Raw genomic sequence first — 22100 nt, 5'->3', positions numbered from 1 at the left:
AGATGGTTGTAACTGATGGCAATTTGAAACTAACTGAGGAGTCTTCCGAATAAATTGCTGCTTCAACTCTGTCTTCGTTTTTTGACGCATCGGTGTATACGTTGTAGGTATTGCCATATCTGTTTAATAGTGTATAAAACTTTTGTTTAATGACGGTTGATGATATCTCTGATTTTCTTAGGTTTGTTAGACTGATGTCGATATCAGGAATAGATATTGTCCATGGTACAGGGTTGTGGATTGAAGAGGTATCATTGGTTTTTGGAAATTGAAAGTTTAATTTGGATAAGTATGATTTTATACGAAAGTAAAAAGGATGATCAATTTGATGTGTTTGTTGAAATTTATTTGTAAATCGATCACAAAAACGTTATGTAGTACTGGAATATTTCTGTTTGATGACACTGCCGCTGCATATGTTAGGCTTAGATATTGTATTCTGAAAGAAAGAGGAAGTTCTCCACTTTCCCAATAGAGACTTCGAATGGGTCTTGTGTAGTGAGCACCTAAAGAAATACGTAGACATGTAATAATTTAAGACGGTAATTCCTAGATGTTTAAATGTATAAATAAAATTTTATTTTGTGAATAAAAAAATTAATAAAATTTATAAATTAGTGCAAAAAAACCTGCTTTTTTGCAAATATTTTCGTAAATTATCATTTAATCAATTTTAATTTTAAAAACAGGAAAATAAAGATATTGTTGAAAAAAAAATGATATAAATATCGTTTATGTAAAATATAAGGGAAAAAACTAGACAAAAAATCAAATTGTGACCATAAATTATTGTTAAAAAAAAACGCAAGGTAAAAATACGAGTACTTTTTCATCTATTCGTCATCTAGTAACCCCCACCTATGTATTAAAAGCTTCAGATATCTGCGAAAAATTTTTCGACCTTTTTTTTTTAACCGGACTGGGCTATATTGTTTATTGTAATTTGGGCGTTTTAATGTTCTTAATAATTATCATTATTTTTGTCTCCTTATAGGAGTCCCTGGAGATTTTACAATGAAATATAAAATTTCTAACTAAAAACTTTTTTGTGCTAAAGAAATAATCAAATATTTCAAAAGTGTCACATTAAATCTAAATTTTAATGAAATCTGTTATGGACTACTACAAGTCACCATCATTTGTGCAATTTTTATGTATTTTCCACTTTGTTTTGATCTCTCAGAGAACAGATCTAAATATCTTAGTTCTTTTAAATATTGGCACTTATTTAAATTGTTGTCCGTTTGTATTTTTTTAACTCCTAATGGGTTTTTTTATTAATATCCCACGTCTTTAAAAAAACTATTATTCTAGTAATTTTTTAAATTGCTCCGTCCTTTTAGATCCACTTACATAAAACAACAATGAAACGTAAAATAAATGCATATAGTCCATTTGTCATTTTTTTTGTAATTTAATACATATAAACAGGTGAAGGTAAATACCGCAATAATTACTTAGAATAGTGTTTTGGGTCAAGTTTTTTTTTAAGAAATATATCATTCTTTGCTGCAATAATAGCCATGGTAAGTACCTTCAATAAAAGTGTTGTTTTTTATTGTTAGGTTATATAATTGTAACATACGAGTATATTGTACATTTCGTGGTGGAATGAAATATTTAGCTCTGAATATAAAACCAAAGCACAAATATTCGATATTGTACTTAATTTGAATAGAAATGATTATTAGTGATAAATTATTGCCATTAATATATTATACAGGGTGTCCCCAAAAAAAAAAATGGATTTAATACCCCCTTTAAGGTATGGATGTAATACAAAATTTGGAACAAAAAAGTCCTGTAGCACTTTTTTCTAAACTTAACCGTTTCCAAAAAAAAAAATCCATTGTTTTCTATATACCTAAATTTAACATAATCAAATCCTTGTTTGTTTATTATTCAAGGTTGTTAACATCTGAGGAAATGTAGGTAAAACTTCTAATATCTGCAAAATAATTATTTCTTGCTTTAATAATGTGGCGTTTGCTATTATCTGAATTAATTGATGTATGTCCATCTCATTTGGGGCCTTCCTCTGCTTCGTTTATATTCCTACGGTCTCCAACTTATAATAATTTTGTTCCATCAGTCTTCGTTTTGTCTTATATTGTGTCCGGCAAATCTCCATTTCAATTTTGCAACTTCTTGTCTAACATCCCTCACTTTTGTTTTCTCTCTTATCCACTCGTTTCTCTTTTTATCCATTAGTCTTATGTGCAACATTTGTCTTTCCATTGCTCTTTGGGTTTTTATGATTTTGTCCATGTTTGCTTTTGTAAATGTCCACGTTTGGAAACCATAACTGAGAACAGGGAGTAAGCATTGATTCTACACTTTGGTCTTAAGATGCTGTGGATATATTTTGTTTTTAAGAATGTAGCTTAGTTTGCCAAATGCCGCTCATGCCAGTCTAACTCGTCTTTTTATCTCTGCTGTTTGGTTTTATTTGTTAAGTTTTATAGTTTGACCCAGATATATAATATATATATATATATATATATATATATATATATATATATATAATATATATATATATATATAATATATATATATATATATATATATATATATATATATATATATATATATATTGAATTTGAAATTTCCGCGGGAGCTATATGTGGTTTCAGTTGTTTTCCGGGTTTGACTCCGCGTTAAATATTTTTGGTTTTTAGAAAAACCATTGTTTTGACGACGTTTCGGCAAGGTCACACTTGCCATTGTCAAGTCAGATTCTGCTTCGTCTTGATGTTACAGGCGAACTGATTTCTCGGTCGCTGCACGCTGAGTTTAAATATCTTGTTGCGCTTCTTGTCATTGGTCCTGTGCGCAGAGTGGGCGTGGTCTTCTTCGCTATTTTAATTTTTACGTTTTTCTGCAGAATTGTTTTCCACGTATTTGGGAGTCTTTGGGCATCATCTCTGGTGTTTAAATTTTTCGGATGTTTTTCGATCTCTATGGCTTCTCTGATTACACGTTTGGCCTTATTTTCGATGTTGGCTAGCATTGTTGTTCCATTTAAGTCTATTTTATGTCCTGTGTTTATGACATGTTGTGCTAGGGATGAAGTTTTTTCTTTTCTTTCGATGGCGTTTCGATGTTCTTCGCGTCTAACCTGTATCCTTCGATTTGTTTGTCCGATGTACGATTTATCGCAGTCTTCACACGGGATCCTGTATACGCCTTGATTTTCTAATGCAACTTTTGTTTTTGCTGATGGTAATATGGTTGCTATTTTTCTGTCGGTGTTAAAAATAGTTTCTATTTTGTTTTTTCTTAGAACTCTGCTGATTTTGTCTGTCGTACCCTTTATATAGGGCAGGATAGTTTTACCGACTGGTTTTTCTTCTTTTTCTGGATCTTTGCTGTTGTTTCGGGATTTATGTGCTTTTTCAATCATGAACATGGAGAAACCATTTTTTCTTAGACTTGTTTTGACTTTGTGCATTTCTTCATTCTTATGGTCCTCATCTGCCAGTTTCTCAGATCTTGTTATTAAGGTTTTTATTACCGAATTTAATTGTGCAGGATGATGGTGTGAGTCTGCGTGTAAGTACCTGTCAGTATGGGTTGGTTTTCGGTATACTGTATGTCCTATGCTTCCATCTTCTTTCTTAATAACTAACACATCTAGGAATGGAAGTTGTTGGTTATTCTCCCGTTCCATGGTAAACTGTATTTTTGGATGGATATTGTTAATGTGTTGTAGAAATTTATTAAGTTTCTCTTCTCCGTGCGTCCAGATAATAAATGTGTCGTCAACATACCTAAGCCACAGTTTGGGTTTATGCTCTGCTGTTTCTATTGCTTTTTGATTCCATATCTTGCATAAAAAGGTTGGCTATTACGGGGGACAGTGGTGAACCCATCGGTGCTCCTTCGACTTGTTTGTACCTCTGGTCCTTGTAGATGAAGTAGGTGTTGTTTAAGCAATGCCTCGTTAAGTTTAGTGTATCCTGTGGTATTGGATATTTTCTATGTATAATTTCTAATGTTTCTTCTACTGGGACATTGGTGAATAATGAGATTACATCAAAGCTCACTAATAAGTGTTCAGGTTCCAGAATAAGTGGAAACGACTATCACTAAATTACCATCAGAAACAGCCGAGATTATTAGACAAGACGTATCACAAATATTAAGAACAGCCAAGCCTCCGAAAAAGAATCTAACTTACGAAGAAAAGAAAGCCTTGAAGAATATACAACAAAACAAAGACATTATCGTTCTTCCAGCTGACAAGGGTAACGCTACTGTCATAATGAACATTGAAGACTACGACACAAAAATAAAAAACATTCTAAACGATAGTGCATATCAAAAAATCGCAACAGACCCAACAACGTATCTGGAGAAAACAACGAAAGCCAAAATACAAGCGTCAAACATCAAGAAAGAACAACAGTTCCAGCTTATTCCACGAGAAAAGTCGTCAAGATGTCCAAAACTGTACGGTTTACCTAAAGTACATAAGGCAGAGCTACCATTACGACCAATAGTCAGCTCTATTGGATCACCGTTACAATCACTGGCAAAATTTCTGGCTGACCAGCTACAACCATATGCGGAGGAAGCGGATTCTTACGTCAAGAACGCAAGCCACTTTATCGACCGTATCAAGGACGTTATTCTGGAACCTGAACACTTATTAGTGAGCTTTGATGTAATCTCATTATTCACCAATGTCCCAGTAGAAGAAACATTAGAAATTATACATAGAAAATATCCAATACCACAGGATACACTAAACTTAACGAGGCATTGCTTAAACAACACCTACTTCATCTACAAGGACCAGAGGTACAAACAAGTCGAAGGAGCACCGATGGGTTCACCACTGTCCCCCGTAATAGCCAACCTTTTTATGCAAGATATGGAATCAAAAGCAATAGAAACAGCAGAGCATAAACCCAAACTGTGGCTTAGGTATGTTGACGACACATTTATTATCTGGACGCACGGAGAAGAGAAACTTAATAAATTTCTACAACACATTAACAATATCCATCCAAAAATACAGTTTACCATGGAACGGGAGAATAACCAACAACTTCCATTCCTAGATGTGTTAGTTATTAAGAAAGAAGATGGAAGCATAGGACATACAGTATACCGAAAACCAACCCATACTGACAGGTACTTACACGCAGACTCACACCATCATCCTGCACAATTAAATTCGGTAATAAAAACCTTAATAACAAGATCTGAGAAACTGGCAGATGAGGACCATAAGAATGAAGAAATGCACAAAGTCAAAACAAGTCTAAGAAAAAATGGTTTCTCCATGTTCATGATTGAAAAAGCACATAAATCCCGAAACAACAGCAAAGATCCAGAAAAAGAAGAAAAACCAGTCGGTAAAACTATCCTGCCCTATATAAAGGGTACGACAGACAAAATCAGCAGAGTTCTAAGAAAAAACAAAATAGAAACTATTTTTAACACCGACAGAAAAATAGCAACCATATTACCATCAGCAAAAACAAAAGTTGCATTAGAAAATCAAGGCGTATACAGGATCCCGTGTGAAGACTGCGATAAATCGTACATCGGACAAACAAATCGAAGGATACAGGTTAGACGCGAAGAACATCGAAACGCCATCGAAAGAAAAGAAAAAACTTCATCCCTAGCACAACATGTCATAAACACAGGACATAAAATAGACTTAAATGGAACAACAATGCTAGCCAACATCGAAAATAAGGCCAAACGTGTAATCAGAGAAGCCATAGAGATCGAAAAACATCCGAAAAATTTAAACACCAGAGATGATGCCCAAAGACTCCCAAATACGTGGAAAACAATTCTGCAGAAAAACGTAAAAATTAAAATAGCGAAGAAGACCACGCCCACTCTGCGCACAGGACCAATGACAAGAAGCGCAACAAGATATTTAAACTCAGCGTGCAGCGACCGAGAAATCAGTTCGCCTGTAACATCAAGACGAAGCAGAATCTGACTTGACAATGGCAAGTGTGACCTTGCCGAAACGTCGTCAAAACAATGGTTTTTCTAAAAACCAAAAATATTTAACGCGGAGTCAAACCCGGAAAACAACTGAAACCATATATATATATATATATATATAATCCTGAACTTGTTCTATTTCGTCTTGTCCGATCCTCATTGTGATGTCTTCATCTTCATCTGTATATGTTATGATTTTGGTCTTGCTGTAATTCATATTAAGACCTATCTTTCCAGCTTCTACGTCCAGTTCTTTCATCATTTCAAATAATTCTTCTTTTTTATCGGTTATCAATGCGATGTCATCAGCGTACCTTAGATGGTTCAAGTGTTGTCCACAAATTTTAATATATAACAATAAAACACTGAAAACTTTGTTTTCAAAACTTTCACAAAATTTATTTTAAATTCTTATCACTATTATCACTACAGCTGTTTCGGCTAATTGCCTTTCTCAAGTGATCTGTTTTTGGCATGGATTTACACTTTATAGTCTCTAATGAAATAGGTTGAGGAGGGGAGAACTGTTTGTCTCAAGCTGGTTATTCAGAATTATATCTGTGTTTTGTAATTTGTTGATTTCCATAGATTCTAACAAAAATAGCTTAAGGCCTTTATTTTGAATGTGTAGAATTTTAAATTCGTCATTAAAAGAATGATTATGATCTAGAAGGTGAAGTGCGTATGTAGAATCTGTTTTTCTATTATTGAAAGCCCTTTTATGTTCTGCTATTCGTTTATTAAAATTTCTACCTGTTTGACCAATGTTAGTTTTTGGGCAGTCGCCACATTTAAAGTTTGTACACACCACTGTGTAAGTGTTTTTTATGTTGGCTCTTGTTATTTTTAATATATTTGCCTAGATTGTTATTTGTTCTGAAAGCTGGTGTTATTCCTTTCTTTTTTTATGTGTTTGGCTATTTTTGTTGATATTTTGCCTGTATATGTAATCGAGCAGAAGGTACTGGGTTTTTTCTCTGGTGGTGAGAAAAAGCGGCCCCCACTCTTTGCGCTCTATCTTAAGAAGGGTTGAAGGTACATAAAGTACTTGAGACAAAAATTGAAGAGAATTTTCCATTCTACAATTTTTCTTACCACCTTAAATGTCATAAAGTGTAAGGGAAACGAGATATTTGCAGAAAACTCATTTTCGTGACCTTTGACCTTTAATATCTTAAGTCGCGGACACGTGATTATTAGGGACTTTTGAGGTAAGTTTTATACCATCAAAATAAAGACGTATGCAAATTTTCAGCTTATAATCTTTCATTCCGAGGTTTGCCCCCTTTTTTGCCTTATTTTACTGGATTAATTACTATTAATTTTGTTCTTATAACTCAATTAGACACACTTAGTGCAATTTTACGTTTTTCATTGATTGTCTTTCGAAAAAAGGGGACAGATGCCTTGATAAATGACAAACATTTGCTCTGTAGTAAATAAAAAAGTAATTTCTTGCCGTTAACACATGGCATTAAAATAAAAACAACCATAAACAAGAGAAAGCTCAGCCTCAGGATTTAAAATGTTAAGAATGATAATGGAATACAGTTAATATAAATGTTCTTTTTTCTCTAGAAAAGGACAGGCTGTCAGATTAAACTTGAAGATAATTAAGTATCAGAAAGATCGTCTTAAGTGGTGTAGGAGGTCAAAAATTTAATATAAAGGAGGATATCAAATGATTCTCTTTAATTTAAGGATTTTGTTAAATATGTTAGGTATGTGTGTTTTATATACCAAGATAAAGATTTTGAAATTCAGCAAAAGTTTTTGACATTACGGCCATTTATATAAATACCTGTGATGAATAAAATTTTTATATCATAATAATTAGATCTTTTAACCATAATATTAATATTTCAAATTTTAGAAAATGTAATTGTGATCGAAAGAAAAACAAAAAATGAAGAAATAAATTTATTAAGTATGTCTGTAAAGATTTGAGATACCCTAAACCGTACAAATCTGAGGCCAGTAGATTACACAAGACCGACGGAGTGGGAGCTCATCTCCAATATGGCGCATCCCAATGGCTCTAATACGGAACCTTCTTGGGTATATAGGACTATAGAAGATGTTTAAATCATATATAACCAACTAAATACCTGCAGATCAACTGAGAACAAAGCCGAGGAGCTGCAGATATATCATTAACTGTGGATTTGTTGATTGAAGATCAAATTTACATATAAATAGGTACGCGCGCACACTTTCACCCAAAGACACATACATACACACTAAAAGCCAAAGACGCTTATTTACATCATGCTTAATCAGCAAATCATCAGACAGCAGCACCACAACTGACTCATCATATGGATAAATTTGTGCTACGACTACTGCACTTGACGATTCCGAGTTGTAATACCGTTGTGCCTATGGTATAGTACCAATAGAGTTTGGTCAGAATGTGTAGTCGTTGATCCCTAAGTCATATTACCAATAACAACGATGAATGGAAATATAACGGTCCGGACTCACTGTACTAAGTAATGTATTAATGTACTATTACTGTAGTAAGTAATGCATTGGTTAGTAATTAGTGTAGTAGTGTCTGGGGGCTCGGGAGACTGCGACCTCGAAAGTCCTGAAGAAGACATCGAAGAGGATGTTGAAATCTCGGCGCAAAGATAATCGACGGGGTTCAAGCCGGAAGACTGGTGAGTTTAATATTAATTCCAGTTAAAGTACTATGAAAACAGGTTACACCGTTTGTATAGTAAACTAACGACGGCATCTAGGAAAGAAATCTGAACTACGACCATTTGACATTTTAATCATATTTTCAATCATCTAATCAATTCATCAAATTTCATTTTCAATCAATCAGTATTAATTACATATTAAAATAATTAATTTTAATATTTTTAAGGTAGAATTTAATACAAAATAATTTAAAGCTTTATGTTAGTTTAGATTTAAAATCCTAACGCCATCTGAACAAAGAAATCTGAACTACTGACATTTCAATCTATGAGTCAATCATAATTTGTTTTTGAATTTGAACAGATAAACTGACAGATAAAATAAATTAAAATTATCTGACATATACAATATATCGCCTGGAAAAGATAAAATAACTACAGATATGCTGAAATATGGTGAAAAAGTGGTAATTAATACTCTACATTCCCTTTTTAACAAGATATTAAAAGAAAAAGAATCTCAAACAACTGGAAGGAATCCGTAACCTATTATCCTACACAAGAAAGGGGATAAAGCAGATATAAAAACTACCGTCCTATAACACTCCCTAATGTAATGTATAAACTCCTAATAAGAATTTTAACCAATAGATTGACAAAAAAAAGAAACAAACAGACAAAAGCGAAAGAACAAGCTGGTTTTAGAAAGGGATTCAGCACAAGTGACCATTTACTAAGTATGAAAATACTTATAGAACGAGCAAATGAATACCACATTCCTGTATATATAGCGTTCTTAGATTTCGAAAAGGCTTTCGACAATATCACCGAAACTTTTCAATCAGGTTCTGGAAGATATTTTTAAAAGATAAGAATGGGAAGAAAAATGTATAAACATTTGTCAACAACGCTTGAACCATCCAAGGTACGATGATGACATCGCATTGATAACCGATAAAAAAGAAGAATTATTTGAAATGATAAAAGAACTGGACGTAGAAACTGGAAAAAGAGGCCTTAATATGAATTACAGCAATACCAAAATCATAACAAATACAGATGAAGACATCACAATGAGGATCAAACAAGATGAAATAGAACAAGTTGAGGATTATACATATCTGGGTCAAACTATAAAACTTAACAAAGAAAATCAAACAGCAAAGATAAAAACGAGTTAGACTGGCATGGGCGGTATTTGGCACATTAAGCTACATCCTTAAAACCAAAAGATATCCACAGAATCTTAAGACCAAAGTATACAATCAATGCATTTACAATTTACAAAAGCAAACATAAGAGAGAAAACAAAAGTGAGGGATGTTAGACAAGAAGTTGCAAAATTGAAATGGAGATTTGCCGGACACAATATAAGACAAAAAGAAGACCGATGAAACAAAATTATTATAAGTTGGAGACCGTGGGAATATACACGAAGCATAGGAAGGCCCCAAATGAGATGGGCAGATGATCTCAAGAAGCACGTGCTAGATGACTGTAGCCACAGACAGAGAAGAATCGAAAAGGATTGGGGAGGCCTATGTCCAAAAATGGACCGAAGAAGGCTAATTAGATGGATAGATAGATACAATATAAAATATTTATTTGCCGAATAAAGTACTGAATATAAAGTTATTTGGAAAATAAATTGTGTTTGTTGTAGTTCGTTATTATGTTATAGGTATAGGTTATCGCGAAATTAAAAATATAACCTAAATATTGGTGTTTAGTGTAGGTTAGAGACATGGATATCAAAAGATTTAATGAAATCGGAGAGTATGATCAGTATGATGTTTAATGTTTATACAGTTAGTGCAAGAATATAATATTTGATGCAGAAGTGAACATTTTAGTTTTTGTATTCTTGATAAGAAGTTTAAATGGAGATAATAGAAATGGGATAAAAGAAATGGGAGATCAAATTTGGATATAAAAGCCAGTGGCAGTGGCTGTAGGGTTGAAAAGAGTCAACTGTTCTGATCTAGAGCAACATTCTACTAGTATAACCTAGGGAGAGATCAAAATTAAGACAGTATTGAAGATAAATTGCTAAATGAAGACATTACTGAACTTTTTGAATTTGAAGATGTTTGAGCTAACATTATATAATATTTTAGTGTTATGGAAAAACCTGAGAAAAATCATTAAACAGATATTATTTTTTACTCTTCATTAAATTTTTCTTTACATAATTTAATTTATTCCTGTACCCACACATTGTATAATCAAAAGAGATTATACATTATAGATAGACAATACTCCAGACAATATTGATCTGGAGGTGAAAAGACTGACCCTTTCATGCAAGCAGTTTATTATTTTAAAAATTAAATTTTTAATTCTTTTAAAAATTTTGTTGATCCTAAGAAATTTACTGCGAATTTGGTGATCGGTAAAAGATATAATACAAAACTCGAGCTTTTCCAACAAATAAATTTGCTATAAAAGTTGTACAATAGATTAAAATATTATTCTGTTGTCTTCCTAGTCTTAAATGGGAGGAATACAAAAAAAATTAAGTATAGTGATTGTAAATTCTATTTATTGCATGGTGACGGGCAAAATCACTAGTATATATATACTTAATGTATTATTCATACGCAATTCTTTCTGAAATCTAATAATTTAAAAACAGACCAACATGTACTTTCAATAATTATTGTATCGTTTGCTTACTGCCTTTCTATAGATAATATATTTACACATATATCATTTTTCCATATTTTTACATAACTATCACTACCAGTTTCCTTTTCAATTAAAACAAATCCATTGAATATATAATTTTTTATAATAGCCTCGAAATAAATCATATCAAACCTTTAACCTCTCAATCCTGTTAATATCTCTTCGGTACCAATAAACTTCCGTTACCTGCAACAAAATGCAACTAATATTAGATTAAGAATATGCGTGGTTACCTCATTAACATTGAATAATGATACAGCATTACTAAACCGGCACGATTAAGTACGAAAATACCGTCTTGGTGTATCTGTGGGAGTGTTGAAATACGGTTTCGAATTTCAAGGTTTCTGGTAAAAAAAAACGTATCAACACCTCCCTCGATTGCGGATATTAACAAAAATGGATATTATTAGAATGTATTTTAACAAGGTTGACTTTAATAATGATGAAAATTGTTCCTGTTGGGCAAGATATAAATTTCAATTACATTCGAAGAAGGTATGCACGAATTATTGCATTATCAAATGCAATTATATGTTCAGTGCTTAGTTGTTTATTTTAAAACAGAAAATCGATAGTATGTATCTAGACACACATTATATATTATATATATATATATATATATATATATATATATATATATATACAGTAAAACCTCCGTTAACCGAAATAATTCGGGTGGAGGCCGTTTCGGATAACAAGAATTTCGGTTAAAAATAACATTGTTTTTTATAATATTCTTGATCAAATTATTGTATTAAAAAATACTATGAGTTGATTTCGTAATGTTTTCTAATAATTAAATCCAAAATAAAGTAATAAAAATATAAAATTCTTTCCTCTAAAGCATTGAAAATCTCGCCGACGGCCTTGTGCTGCCTGTTGCCTCTTGGGTCGTCATCTTCGTCATCTGATATGCTCAGGTTGTCTTGATAAAGAACCATATCAATGATGTCCTGGTCGATGAATTCACGTTCTGAGTCATCAGCTGCTAACCAGTCACGTATCTCTTCTTAGTTAATTTCTTCATGTCCCGGCAAATTTTGAATGAAAGGTTAAATTTCTTCTGTCGTTTTCTTACCATTTTCTTCTTCAGGATCGTCAATCAAAATCTTATCATAAAGTTTGTTCCAGCATTTTTCCAAAGTTGAAGATTTGATCTTGGCCCACGACTCAACTCACCAATAAAAATGTTTTATTGTTAAAGATTTGAGAATAACGGGAACACTTTTGGACTAATTCGTCTCCTGTAATAACAGATGTCTTAAGAACGCTTCTCTATAATGTCTCTTGAATGTCTCTATGACTCCCTGGTCTAACGGCTGGGTTAAGCTTGTGACATTATGTGGCAAAAATCTGACAATTGTCACCATTTTGTAGATTTTAAGGGTGAGGGCGCATTGTTAACAAGCAACAATGCTTTGATGGGAAGGTTTTTTGATTTTAAAAAGAATTTTACACTTGAGACGAATTCATTTTCAAACCATTCTAAAAATAAAGTGGTCGACATCCATGAACTTTTTTGGCTTCTATACCTTAAAATGCCTTTTCGGAAATATCTTTTAGAGCTCTTGGTTTTTGTTATTTCCCAACACACATAGACATCAATTGGTGAGTGAAATTAACGGAATTGTTTACGTTTTGGGACAAATATTTACTTTTTATTAACAAAATTATTGAAACTGTCAGCCGTTTCGGTTAAACGATGTTTCGGTTAAAAAGGTTTCGGTTAAGGGAGGTTTAACTGTATATATAAATTAAGGATCACTCGAGGAGTGGTGGGTTTTTCGGTCAAAAGGTGAAGAAAAAAGCCAAAGAAGTTGGCTACTTCATCTATTTATTTGAAGACGTTTTGCTCTCTAATTAAAAAGCATCATCAGTTCATCTAAAAAGAACAATATGAAAAACCAAACATCCATAGAAAAGTCAATATAAAAGTGTTACCTCAAAAAGACATGTCAATGGTATAATATGTAAAGAAGCTTAAGATATTAGACATATCATAATAGATGAAGTAGCCAACTTCTTTGATTTTCTCCACCTTTTGACCGAAAAACCCATCACTCTTCGGGTGATCCTTAATTTATATTGGATTAACGGTCGCACTCCTTTTTTTGATATATATATATATATATATATATATATATATATATATATATATATATATATATATATACAGGGTGATTGATTACTGTGAGGAAGCTCAGTAGATCTGTTAAAGTAAAAATTACAAATAAAAGTTATTGACAAAAATTGTAGGCAGCTTTAAACTCCAAGATGGTGGCAGACCAAACTTATGTTTTTTTAAACGCAACACCCTGTATGTTATTTTAAATTTGAAATCAGCTTCACTTCCACATCACAACAATGTAAAGTTTTATTATGTTATACCGGGTATTTAAAAAGTTATAACCAATATTACCTGAAAATGGTATCAAGTTTAACTCACTGTATAATTAAAAAGGAGTATAGGAACTATTGAAACCATAGTTTTTTATTAATTGTTAAAAATTATAAAACATATTCGTTTACATAATATTCGTTAAATCAAATATAGGGTAAGTCAAAATGCAAGTACATTATTTTCTTGGTAATTTTAAATAGAACACCCTATATTTTATATCACTATCGAAAAGTACTAATAACATACTTCAAATTTTATAAAGTACTCCCTATACCTAAAGTTATCAGTTTTCTAGATATTTTTATTTTTCCATCAAAGTATTAATTTGGTAGATATTTTAACGTTTACCAATAATAATTGTGAGTTGGCCATGATTGATTTGTCAGAAACTGACAGTTTGATATTATTTTTTATTAATTCAGTAACGAAATAACGACACATAAAAGAAAACAATTTATTTTAAATAAAATTTATAAAAAATAACCGACGGAAAATTAAAAAAAAATAACAACACAGAAAAATAAAAAACAACAGTAATTTTAACGTATCTTACTTAAGTAAGGTGTTCGAAATGACCTCCCAAAACATATATGCATACTTGAAAGCGGTCAGTGAAAGAGTTGCTGACATTACTAAGCATTTGTAAAGAAATATTTTGAAAGACAATTCGGATTCTATTTTTTATATCATCCCTTGTTGTTGGAGGTATTTTATATACTTTGTTCTTACAGTAATTTAAAAAAAATGAGTCCATTTTAATGAATTCTGGTGACCTTGGGGGCCACCTTACGGGTCCATCCCTTCCGATACATCTTTCACGAAACTGATCATTAAGTTCACCACGTACTAATTCGTTGTGGTGCGCAGGAGCACCGTCATGTAGAAACCACATTTGTTCACGTATAATAAGTGGAACCTTTTCTAATAATATCGGTAACTGATTTACGATAAAATCTAAATCAATCTCACCATTTAAGTTATCTTAAAAAAAATATGGTCCTACTATATGGTTACCGATGATACCTCCCCACACATTTAGAGACCATCTTGTTTGACTATATGTTATTATGTGGTATGGATTACTTGTTGAATAGTAGTGAAAGTTATGCCTATTAACAAAACCGTTTCGATGGAATGTAGCTTCATCACCAAATAGGACATAATAAAAAAAATCTCTCTGCTCACTAATTTTTTCTAAGACCCATTCACAATATACTATTCGTTTCTGAAAATCATCATTATTTAATTTTTGGTGCTTTTGAATATGATAAGAGTGCACCTTGCTTTTAGATATAATGTTTTGAATAGAGTAAGAATTGGAAATACTCCTTATACTTGTGTGTGGGTTTTCTCTAACTGCCATCAACACACTCATTTCGTTTCCCTCTGTCACCCTAGTTTTTGTTCGTTCATGTTTTTCATAATTCACTGAAGCAGTGCGGTTAAATCGATCTTTTAATTTTTCAAATGTATCTTGTCTAGGTTGCCGCCTATCTGAAAACCGTTCTTGATAAATTCTAGCTGAAAGTAATACATTTTTATTGCATTCCCCCAATATCCAGATCATATCTACCATTTCATCGGTAGTAAAATTCATTATTGCTAATTTAAATTGAATTAATTACTAAATTACTAAATAATAATTGTTGCTAATTTACGGTGTACCCCAATACTGAATTAATAAACAATAATACTGTCAGTTTCTGACAAATCAATTATGGACAAGTCACAATAATTATTGGTAAATGTTAAAATATCTACCAAATTAATACTTTGATAGAAAAATAAAAATATCTAGAAAACTGATAACTTTAGGTATAGGGAGTACTTTATAAAATTTGAAGTACGATATTACTACTTTTTGACTGTGATATAAAAGACAGGGTGTTCTATTTAAAATTGCCAAGAAAATAATGTACTTGCATTTTGACTTACCCTGTATTTGATTTAACGAATATTATAAAAACAAATATGTTTTATAATTTTTAACAATTATTAAAAAACTATGGTTGCAATAGATCAATGTTCCTATACTCCTTTTTAATTATACAGAGAGTTAAACTCAATACGATTTTCAGGTAATGTTGGTTATAACTTTTTAAATACCCGGTATAACATAATAAAACTTTACATTGTTGTAATGAAGAATATTATTTTACAATTTGTGATTTTAAAGAAATTAATATCTGAAATGGCCCAAATACATAATTTCAAATCAAATCATCATTGTGATAAGTTTAGTTTATCAACAACAGCCACACAAAGTGAAAAATGAAAACCCTCCACCACTGCGCAACTGCAAATTATTGTTTGACCGGATCTAAAACAAAACTTGCGGAACGTCCTTGCTTGTTGCGTCGTAGGCCGTCGCACTTGAGGAAAGAAGAAGAAATAAACGACGAACCTTCCGTTGACGATGACATTAGCATTGGAGAAAGTGACCGCATAATATTTTTTTGATAGCCGGAATAGGAATTTAAAATGCTGGAAATGTAAATAGATACGATGGCGCTTGATGATACATACTAAATTTGGATTATTTAGGCAGGCGGTTTCATGTTTTATGATTATTTTCTTAATTCGGAGATCTTGATAACAATGTTGTACAAAAGGTTTTTTTTTATTTAAAGAATAACTAGCATGCATAAAGTGATATTAGTGACAAGTCTGTACAATAAAGAGATTTTCCAAGTATAGAAGTATAGATAAACATATCAAAAATGTTTAAGGTACACAAAGCTTTTTCTCATATATATATATATATATATATATATATATATATATATATATATATATATATATATATATACATCAATTTTGATAGGATTTTAAAAAGTGACAACATAGATCATAAAAATCTAACATACTATCTGTGTTCCATTAAGCAGCATTAATTACAGCTTGACACTTCCTTGCTTAAAATTAAATTATCAATTACGTTTTGAGGTAATATGTCAACTCTTGTTTAGGAAGATCTTGAAGCCCTTGTATAGTATTAATATTGTGCAGATGAGGAGCCATCCAACATTCCTAACTCTGTTATCTTAAGTGACTCACTAAGTGCCCTTCAAACCCTTAAACAGACCCAAAGGTCCCCTTGAGAAACTGATAAAACTAGAACTTATACAGGCTCAAGAAAATTCTATTAGTATCAGATTTGTATGGATTCCATCCCACATTGGCATTGCAGGTAACGAAAGTGCGGACCAGTGCGCGAGTGAAATTGCTAAATGTGCCGATATAGAAAAAGCCGAGTATCGAAATACCGTAAGTGATATAAAAGCTTTTACAAACGAGTCTTGTGCAAGTGGAAAAACGAATGGCAATTTTCGCAAAGATCATTGAAACAAATTAAAAATGACGTGACAGCTTGGGAACTCTCAGTCAGGAACAGAAGACAATAATTGGTGATAACGAGGTTACGAATTGGACACACGAGACTTACTCATTCATATTTATTGTCCAAATAATATTGTCCGTTTGGCCTATATATAAATGAAAGCAAAACAAAATATATGGAGTGCACAAAATCGAATGTACATGGGAATCTGAAGATAGACAACCATACCTACAAATATGGCTCCACTTTTCCATACCTAGGTTTAATAATAAATGACAACAACAATATCAGTTAAGAAATACAAGCACGGATTCTTAGCGGTAATAAGTACTTTTATGCCTACAAAGACTTAATGAAGAGTAAGTTACTAAATCGTGAGTTTAAGCTAAGAATCTACAAAACAGTAATTAGACCAGTGGTCACATATGGATGTGAAACGTGGACCCTCTCAACCACTGATAAAAATCAACTGAGAATATTTGATCGCAAAATACTAAGGAAGATATTTGGACCAACCCAATGCAGCAATGGTTCGTGGAGAATTAAAATGAATCACGAGCTGGATGAACTAATGCAGAGCGCAGATATTGTCAGATTTGTCAAGTCACAAAGACTAAACTGGCTTGGCCACCTAGAAAGAATACCAGATAATCGAGCTGTAAAAGTAGTCCAGAGATGGAAGCCCCAAGAAAACAGAACAAGAGGAAGGCCCCGTAAAAGATGGATAGACGACGTAGAGAGGGATCTTAAAACCATGAACATCAGGCAGAATGGAAGAACATTGTTAAGCAGGCCAAGACTCACAAAGGGTTATAGCGCCATTAGAAGAAGAAGAAGATTTATTGTCCAAAAGTGATCCACCTATATGTGAAACATGTAATGTACAAATTAGAATGCGACTGTAATTTTTAAATAAAAAAAATCGTAAGAAACTGGTCATTATTATGAACACTATTTACAATAGTTTAAGAGGCATTGCTTTCTAATAAAAGGTTTTGTGAATAGAAACAATATTATTTAATTTGCATTTTCACAATAATCTTTAGAAAAATCAAAACGTGTGTTAAATTAAAAAAAAAGGGTCCAATTTAATATTTTTGTTGCGTCCGGAGTCCCTGGATACCCGTCTGGCCACGTTACTGATAGCCATATTATTAATTTTTTTTTTATAATGTCGCAATTTTCGCAAAAATTCTCATCACATTTTATAAGAACTATTTTATTTCTACCCTTTTATACCGATAGGTACTTGACAGAAATTTTTTACTTCTTCTCAATGCCAAATTAAGTTCAGTATTTCTTCCAGTAAAATTTAAATTTTTCTATTTAATAATCATTCAGTTGCGTAGTTAAATTTTTAAGTAATAATTATTAAATAAATCACTCTAAGACAAATGAATGCATTCCCGGAAAAGGAAATAATTGTTTTAAACTTGCTTATATTTTAAGTGAAATGTGTAATTTGCGTTGAAGTTAATGTTAAATTTAAATTATTTGTAAAGTGTTTGAAGGCGGTTTCACTAAATAGCTAAACAAAACGGTTGGCTATCTAATTTATGCATTTAGTACAAATAGTGAATTACGTTAACACACGCTGTGAAACAAACTATCAGACTAATTTTCATTTTTGATTACTAACTGTTACACCTCTGAATACATTTTTGTGTATATTTAATCATATGTGTACTTATTATAAATTTTTCCAGTTTTTTTAATGTTGTGTTTTTTATTTAAAACATACAATCCACATCAACTATACAGGGTTATTAGTTGAGTAACGTAGATAAGGGATTTGATTTATTAACATTGAATGAGGTAGTAAAGTAAAAAGATTAAGATTGAAAAGTAAAATATTGCACTTCATTTCACTTCGAATTCCACCATTGTTTTACACGTGTTTCGAGTTACTCAACTCCTCATCAGGAACACTTAGATGATAGAGGTCTCCCGACTTCTTGTTACTTCGTATGGATGCCGCTGCTAGCGTACCAGGCTGTTATTTTTTTAGCTTTTGCTTGTCTGTATATATTTGCTAAAGTTTCTATGTATGGTTTGTCAATGCCTTGGTTGGCATATGGTTTACTATGTTGATTTTGTTGTTGCGGGCCTCCGATTTCTTTAGCTCCGATATTATGAATATATTTTCTTCTTTTTTCTTCGTATTCCTGTCAGACAATCGGAATATTATTATGAGAGAACAGTTTACGTAGGGTGACAAAAATTCTTCTTTTATTATAAGAATTTATAGGTTAGCGCAGGGGGAATGTTATGATGGGGACTAGCAGCCAGCTACAAATACGTCGGCCTAAAAATGAATATGAAAAAAACAAAAATAATGACAAACACAGATGACCCCAGACGGATAACTATAAATGGCAGTGAGATAGAACAAATCCAGAAATATATCTACCTAGGCCAAATCCTGAGACTTGACAAAGAGAACCAAAGTGCGGAAATTACTAGAAGAGCAAAACTAGCATGAGCAGGATTTGGAAAACTTAGTTTAATACTTAAGAACCGGAAAATACCCCAATACTTGAGAAGCAAAGTGTTCAACCAATGCATCCTTCCTATCATGAAATATGGATGTCAAGCCTGAACCCTAACCAAGGCAAACATGAATAAACTAGCCACAACAGAAAGAACAATGAAAAGAGCAATGTTAGGTATAAGTCTATCAGATAAAAAGAGGAACGACTGGGTAAGATCCAAAACAAAAGTCGAGGACATAGCAACAAAAATTGCCAAACTTAAATGGAGCTTACCTTACCGCTTAACGCGGACCACACTGCTAGACAAAAAGACCAACGTTGGAACACTACAATACAACAGTGGAGACCTTACGAAAGTAAACGACCAAGAGGAAGACCACAGATGAGATGAATTGATGATATTAAAAGAATAGCCGGAACAAATTGGAAATATGTTGCTCAGGATAAAGACCGATGGAAGGAGTTGGGAGAGGCCTATATCCAAACATGGACGACAGAAAGCTAAGAAGAAGAAGAAGGAGGTTAGCGCTGTATAATTGCTCATATTAGACATGAAACCCATTTATGTTCCACTGCACTATAAACGAATTGGTCATGGATTGATAATCCTTCAATTTGTGATAATGATCTGTCTGTTTCATCAGCTGAAGAAGAGTTGGGGTATATTTTTTTTTAACCTGGAAAGATCATTTTTAAATCTTGAATTTTGCGTATAATTATTTACAAAATTTAGGATCTCACTTCAGTTGGTTCAGTGAAGTAATTTTTTTAACTTGTTTAATCACATATTTTATTGGGAATAAGCCACAATTAAAGGTTAAAGTAAGTTTATTTACGTTTCAATTTCCATTACAGAAATCGTTTTCAAAATATAAACATTATTATATAATACATTTTATTATAATTGACTACACATGGATATGATCTATTTTCGATTTTGTCTTGGTTTCTAAAAATTAAATGAGATCTTCCTGCGAGGTTTTGCAAGAAGTTTTGAGCTTTTTTGGATTTAGATTGTTTAGGAATATTAAAGATGTTTTTGAATTGTCGTCAATAATTTCAGAAGACGATGTGATATACATGTTTAGTGGGTTTAAATTGTCTACATTACTTAAGGAAGTTATTCTTTTTAAGAAAGTTAGTATTTTCGATGTTGTCTACAGCTGGTGATATTGTTCTGAAAAAAAAAAAGTAAAAAGAATTTGGATTATCTTAAAGTGTGGTAAGGATGGAGTCGATTTTTATACATTGATTCATTTTATTATCGGGTTCATGAAGTTTAGATAACGCTAATGTGGTTTGGTTAAATCTAATAAAGTAATTGAAGAGGTTTGGTTTTTAATATCAATGCATTCTGATTCTTGATGACCAATGGTATTTTATTTAAAGCAACTGAATCCGTCTATGGAAAGATATAGCCGTTAAAAGCCATTTGCATGAATTATGTTAGAATAATCAGGAATTGTTACGTTTTCTCTATCTTACTGTATGGCTGTGAAAGTTGGACAATGGACTCTGAAATAGAAAAAAAAAATAGATGCCTTTGAAATGTATATATACAGACGAATATTGAGGATTCCACGAATACAAAGATTTTGTAATGTTGAGGTACTTCGTCGCATGTGTAAACAAAAAGAATTACTAAGAATAATCAAAATGAGAAAAATGCAATGCTTGGGTCATGTGTTGAGAGGCGAAAGATATGAATTACTTCAAGTTATACTGGAAGGAAAAGTACAGGGCAAAAGATCAGTAGGAAGACGCCAAACCTCGTGGCTGAAAGACCTGAGGAGATGGTTCGACCGCTCATCCGCAGAGATCTTTCGCGCAGCAGTTTCCACAACTACAAGTGCCATTTGGATCGCCAACCTTCGAAAGGAGACGGCGCAATGAGAAGAGAAGAATCAGGAATTGATATACGTTCCAAAGTTGTAGTGAACGATTGCTTTCTAAAACTTAAAACAAAACTGTATTCGCTTTCAAACTTGTAAAAAAGTTATTTTGGAAGCAGGATCGATACCATCTTTGTAGTTCTTGTTTAATTATTAGATTCGGGATTATAGGGCACGTCTTAGATGGTTATAAGTATCTGTGTAAATCTTTTTATTTCGACATCGACGTTTCGACATTTCGACATGATATCCATTTGTGTCAATATATTTGCAAGCTTAAAGAAATAAATCAACAGTATTTATAGATTAAAGGTAAATGTACCTATTCACTGTTATTAACGATTCTAGAGGAAGAAAATCTAATTAATCAGACTTACTAGTGACCCAAAAGAAAAAACTCAATCATTAATTTTCTTACCTTCAATGCTGAAGATAAATATTACTATACAGTTCCTAAAGAAGTGTGTTTAGTGAAGTTGTGGGTAAAATTATTGTTGACCAATTTCATTTTATTAGTTTTTTTGATCAGAATTAAACCGGCTGTTCAAATACTAATGAGGGTCCAGTTTAAATTTTCCTTATCTCTCTAGGTATTGTTTATAGGGTATTTTTGTCGTTATTAAAAAAATATTATGAAATGAAGTGGTCCTTATATAGGAT

The 22100-nt window shown here is 32.2% G+C and overlaps 1 protein-coding gene across 2 annotated transcripts in view; it reads right to left on the bottom strand.

The window, feature by feature from the left end:
* LOC140447217 (uncharacterized) overlaps nucleotides 1-22100 on the bottom strand; it is a 202225-nt gene that overhangs the window by 104583 nt on the left and 75542 nt on the right. The window contains exon 1 of one of the 2 annotated variants that reach the window (XM_072539735.1): nucleotides 11445-11501. The exons of the other annotated variant lie outside the window; for it this stretch is intronic. The gene's annotated coding sequence lies outside the window, so the exon portion shown is untranslated. Of the gene's footprint in view, nucleotides 1-11444; nucleotides 11502-22100 lie in introns of those variants that run through there. 2 annotated transcript variants of the gene reach the window in all.

This window comes from Diabrotica undecimpunctata, chromosome 8 (assembly GCF_040954645.1).
Source record: "Diabrotica undecimpunctata isolate CICGRU chromosome 8, icDiaUnde3, whole genome shotgun sequence".
Classification (NCBI taxonomy): Eukaryota; Metazoa; Arthropoda; class Insecta; order Coleoptera; family Chrysomelidae; genus Diabrotica; species Diabrotica undecimpunctata.
Note: the sequence above shows the minus strand (reverse complement) of the source record. Positions and strands in the feature narration are given on the sequence as shown.